Below are 6,256 nucleotides of genomic sequence, written 5' to 3' on the forward strand. Positions count from 1 at the left end.
TATAATCCTTGGCCAAATTGGTTTCCTATTTTCTTGGATCATCACCGTTGCAATTTGGAGCTGCGATTTCTTCATCATTGATTGAGTGTTCGCTCATGCAAACTAATCAGTATTTTTTATTTTTTTTCTCTTGTTCTTTTGAGTATAATATTGTCTATATTTGGATTGTCGTGTATATGTATAAATGCCTGGGTAGTACGATTGTGCATTCGTGTGTGCTGATTGTGCAACCTAGTGTTGTAAGTTGTGCACTATAGGCTAGGGAGTTGTGCATTATAGTACAAAGTTCAATGCATCGTAGAACATTGGATGTTCACTGTATGATTTTTTGGCGGGAATGCACAACAATGAAGTTATTGATGCACAACACTCAGTATAGGAATGCACAATATTTTGTATAGGAATGCACATCTTTTAATAAGACTGATTTACCCTAAATTTATATATTTTAATATTTTAAAGGGATTTGTTTTCTTAATCCGTGTGATTTGTTTCTTTTAATCTCAATCATACATCATTCTGATTTAATGGTCTAGATTAGTCCTCACGTCCTCACCTAAGATTAGGTCCTCACCTGATCCGGACCCTATATATATATATATATATATATATATATATATATATATGGGTTGAGTTCACATGAGGACTGAAATACATAGAGGACTGTGTGGACCAAATTGTGGCACACGACTACATCAGGCCATACACACAACATATAGAGTAATGGCACACGTCATATTAGTCCTCACAGTTCTCTATAAAATACCGATCCTCATTTGAACTCAAGTATATATATATATATATATATATATATATATATATATATATATATATATATATATATAGTTGAATTGGTAATAAATGGTGTATCTGAATTTACAGTCTCACAGAGCAATTTTCAGGAGTCGTTGAGCTTTCATTGTGGCTGTCCTAGCCGGTAGAGTACATCTTCCCAACTTCCAACCAAATTAATTCATTATAATACTCCGATGACACATAAATGCATAATAATAATAATAATAATAATAATAATAATAATAATAATAATAATAATAATAATAATAATAATAATAATAATTCAAACAGTCCAGATCAGACTTTTTCGGCAAGTTGACTAATTAAATTACGTAATGTAGGTAATTGTTAGGTTGGATTACATTTATATATGCAGTTACAGACAAGTCAATCCAAGAGAACGAAATATATAAATACGCCGAAAGAGGTACTGAGTGGGTGACTGAGTGGGCGAACGTGTGAAATATAATTATTGTACCTGAAGATGATAAGTTTTTGTCAATCCCTTTTGGTTGAGTCAGTCGCACATGGTCTTTCTAATATCATTTATCTCTCTTGTATGGTACTGATTTATTTATTTGTGCTAACTTTGATGATTTTGGTGAATTATTTTTGTAAGTAATGTATTCAAGATAAATATAATTTTGAGATAAGATAAATATAATTAGGTAATTGATTTAATATTAATACTTAACGGTGTAAGGACAATTTGGCTTGAAAAAAATTAAAATACAATTTTTTTATTATCGCAATGTGTAACTTGACAAGTATAAAAAATACAAACATAATTCAATGATATAACTTACATTGACTCTTATAAGTTATATATATATATATATATATATATATATATATATATATGTATGTGTGTGTTCGATATTAAATTAAAGGCTATGTGAAAAGTCATTGGTCTCGGATAAATAGAGACATTGTGTTGCATGACTGGCTAAAAACTAATTGACCCGCATACACATAGCATAAACATAACATTTTAGTTGAAATGGAACACATCCTTCATTTAATATTATAATTTTAGTTGAGATAGATGAATGGATCTCTTGTACACACATGAAGACTAGGATTACCGGTAAGTTAATTGCGTGACTCGTGATTTTTTTCATAGTGGCTCTAGAGTTGAGGTCCTATGAGTTTAGGATTAATATAATCCAGTAAAGCTAGATCACCTAAGTCTAAAAAAAAAACGACAAATATATTGAAGAAAATAAAATTGTCTATCTATAATAACGTAATGTGTGTGTGTGTCTATATATATATATATATATATATATATATATATATATATATATATATATATATGCACACACACACTAGACATGCACAAGAGAAAATGATGATAAGTTGCAAGCTATACAAAATATACTCAAACTCTACTTGTGAATAGTCATAATTGTCTTCCCAATAAGTAGAAAATTGAGGAATGACACCTCGAAGCTTGTCCCGTGACAATGACTAAAGACACAATGTCAAATTAAAGCTTGTAAAGATTACTACAATCTAATATCATCTTTGTTAATTGTTAGTAGAAATAAAATGCACTTGCAAATCCTTGGACGCAATCTTTGCTTTTACGGTTAAGCATGAAATATATATATATATATATATATATATATATATATATATATATTAGTTGAGATAGGGAAACACATATATTTTCCAATTTGATATCAGATTAAGCAAAAGGTCTGATCAGACATATTGTGTTTGTATTTATTTATTAGAATGACTTTTAGTCGTTACAAGATGTGTATTATGCTATAGACACACGTCTAATGATAATTTCCACACATTTTGGGCTGATATAGCGAATTTAGGTAGTTATAACAAACTCTGATCCATGTATCTTGTGAAGTAGGTAAGATGTGTTTGTCTTTATGGTCCTTTGTCAGCTAGGACCACAGGACGAAGTTTACCCAGTGCACACCCTCAGATATTGGCTATGTATTTCCCTTATCACAAGATGAAGTTTACCCAGTGCATGCACACTGTCAGATAGTAACGAGTTAAAACACCAAACTCGATCACATGCATGTGCATGAAAATTGATAAAATTCACATGTGACCGATAAACATAAAATGATATCAAGTCAAATAAGTAGATACAAAATTATTGTAAGCGGATATTATTCTACTTCCTTGTCGTAATATTACATGCAATTGCATACGTCTTTCAATTAAAAATTGAGTAATATAATAAATAAAACCCCCTTTATAAACCCTAGTCAACGAAATTATTATAAATTAAACAAAGTACCTCTAGAAGGGTTGAACAGTACATTAAATTTATTCAATGAGCGTTGAATGCTGGTTTGATAATTAACGAATCAGATCGAAGTTGTCACATTTTTTACTAGATCTTCCTTAATTTGTGACCTAGAAAATGTTTTTTTTTTCCTTCTAACTGTATAGTTTACAGAAGTTTAAGGTTGGAGCCAGGATATATATAATTTGATTTATGGGAAATCCCGTAATTTTTTTTTTTTTTTTTGGTGAAAGGAAATTCCGTAATTGTTATTTAATTTGAAGATGTTTTCTTGATGAAATTCGTCTTGTAATCTCAGTCAATAAAAGATCACAAAAAAGTAAACGAGCTTAAATTATTCATAGTTAACCGACTCAAATCAAGAAGTTCATCATTGTTCCCAAACTTTTGGCTGTATTTGCAAATAATTAAAGGAAATAATGTTCATTACAATTTATTACAAAGTTCAACAAATTATTTATTAATTAGAAGCATCAATCCTAGCCTCCTAGGTAATGATAGTGATTAACTAATGATCTTTAAGAAATGGTTCCTTACAGACTCATAGACAGTATTACTCCCACCATATAACCTACATTGATTATGTGAAAGATGAAAAAAAAAAAAAAAAAAAAAAAAAAAGTAAACTATCCTTTAAAACGAGTATTACTGCACATACATTTTAACTTTCCTAGATAGACTCTGCTCTTAACTTTTTAAATTTTACCCATTTTTACTCTCTAATTTAATTTCAACTAGTAATTCACCCACGCAATGCACGAAAAAAAAATGATGTTATTATAAATATAAATAAAAAATAAAAAATTATTTTAAATTGTTTAAAATAATAATATTTTTGAGCTTCCATCGGTCAAGTATTTATTATTTTTATAGAATACAAAATTACAATTAAAATTAAAATTTTGTATGGTTAATATAATCTCTAATTATGTACATATTCAAATAAATTTATAGAGAGAATTTACATAATTACATTGATTTATTCTTAATTGTATTTCATCTATATTATAATTTTCACAATACGAATAATAACTAAGATAATTACATTTAGAAAGCAAATTTCAAATTTTGTATGAGTAAATTTAAAATAAATGTAATCCTTTGTTATGGGGGAGAAAAAAATAGCTATTTTATTTTTCAAATGTTGTGCTTTATATATATATATATATAAATATATATATATATATATATATATATATAAATATATATATATATATATATATATATATATATATATATATATATATATATATATATATATATATATATATATATATATATATATATATATATATATAGTAAAGGATGTTGTGGCTATTTAATAATAATAATAAGGATAGAGATAATAATTATAACAATAATTATTCACCAAAATAATAATTGTAACATTAATTACTTCCCAAACCATATAGCTTTATTATAGTTAAGATGTCATAATTTATATTTATATTCTTTTATTCTACCAATAAAATTATCGCAAACTATGCCGTGGACAGGTACTCACCTTGCAAGGTGGGCATAGTTCCACAACGGCACCGTTCTAATTATTAAAAAAAATATTTATTTTTCACTTGTCGTTAATGGCGTTTCTCTCTTCGCAATCACACAGTTTATAAATTATGAAACTACTGTATTTAAATTATGAATCTACAATATAAAAGTTCTGAATCTACAGTATTAAGTTTGTGAACATGTGATAGAGCTATATGTTCATAATTTTATAAAAATATGTTCATAATTATAGAGTTATATGTTCATAATTTTCGATGTTCATATATCTAATTGTTGAACTTTGTATTCACAAATCACACAACTATATGTTCATAATTTGATAACTATACAGTTAGAAATTATAAATCTATAATACATAAATTATAAATTTACAGTACAGGTATTATGAATCTGCAGTATAGAAATTATGAATATACTGTATAGAAATTATGAATCTACTGTATTTAAATTATGAATCTACGGTTTAGAAATTATGAATCTACAGTATAAAAATTATAAATCTACAACCGTGTTCAGCTTGCAAGGTGGGCACGGTTCCACAGCATAACGCTCCTAAAATTATACATATAACAAGTGTTTTACTCCTCAAAAATACATTTACCATTTCCGTGTTGGTAAATTCTTTTTTCCCTCCTGAATTTCCCCTGTCAATGTGACTTCCATTCATTGGATATTCAGGGAACAGAACCGAGTTCTTGAATTTCCCCTGCCAATGTGACTTCCATTCATTGGATATTCAGGGAACAGAATCGAGTGACTGATTGTTTGGCTAAGGTCATCCACATTAGTGGATTTTGGACCTTTTTTTTTTTTTGGCAAAGTGAGTGATGTGGAGGTGAGAGAGGGAAGAAAGAGAAGAAATGGGGTCCTCCTGCAAGTGAGATATTTTGTGGACCCACCTAGGAGAGAGAAAAGTTAGAGAGAGTTGGCAGCGCGCGTTATACTTGCTGTCAGATTGTAGTTTTTTATTTTCTTCTTCTTCTCTTTCCTTACCTCTTTCCTAGTTGACACCTTAAAAAACAATCCAAAAGCCTCACTATTGAGGATGTCATAATTAATTAACAAGCCTTAGCTCATGTTCGTGGTATGAGTGTGATTAACCAATCAATGAATGATGTTCTAGGGATGTTAAATGAGGATATTCTTGGGATCACTCAAGCTCATATACTATTTATAGAGATGACTAATTGGGGTTTTGCCCTCCTCAAAAAAAAAAAAAAAATAGTTAATCAAATATTATCAAGTCAAGGAGGTGAAATTTGGAGAAAAAATATAGGTGGGGGAATAGCATTACATGCACATTTACACTTTCGTTTTATATACTTCTGTACCGTTGGACTGTTGGGTATACCCAATGGGAAACTTGGAAAGATAGTCATAAATCAACGCACATTGAATCAAGCTATGTACCGGGTCAATAGCCAAAATTATTGGCTATTGATTTTGCTTTGTTTTCTACTTTTCTTACTCAAAAAAAAAAAAAAAAAAAAAAACACACACACACACACAAAACAAAACAAAAACAAAAAAAAAACAAATTAGTGTTAATTAATTATCTTTTACTTTAATGATGTAAGAGATATTTTGATCATCCTCCACATAGAAAATAAAATAATGGTTTACCTTTGTACATTATTCTCGAATAGTAGTTACATGTTTTCTTTATTA

Source organism: Ipomoea nil, unplaced genomic scaffold (genome assembly GCF_001879475.1).
Source record: "Ipomoea nil cultivar Tokyo-kokei standard unplaced genomic scaffold, Asagao_1.1 scaffold0706, whole genome shotgun sequence".
NCBI lineage: Eukaryota > Viridiplantae > Streptophyta > Magnoliopsida > Solanales > Convolvulaceae > Ipomoea > Ipomoea nil.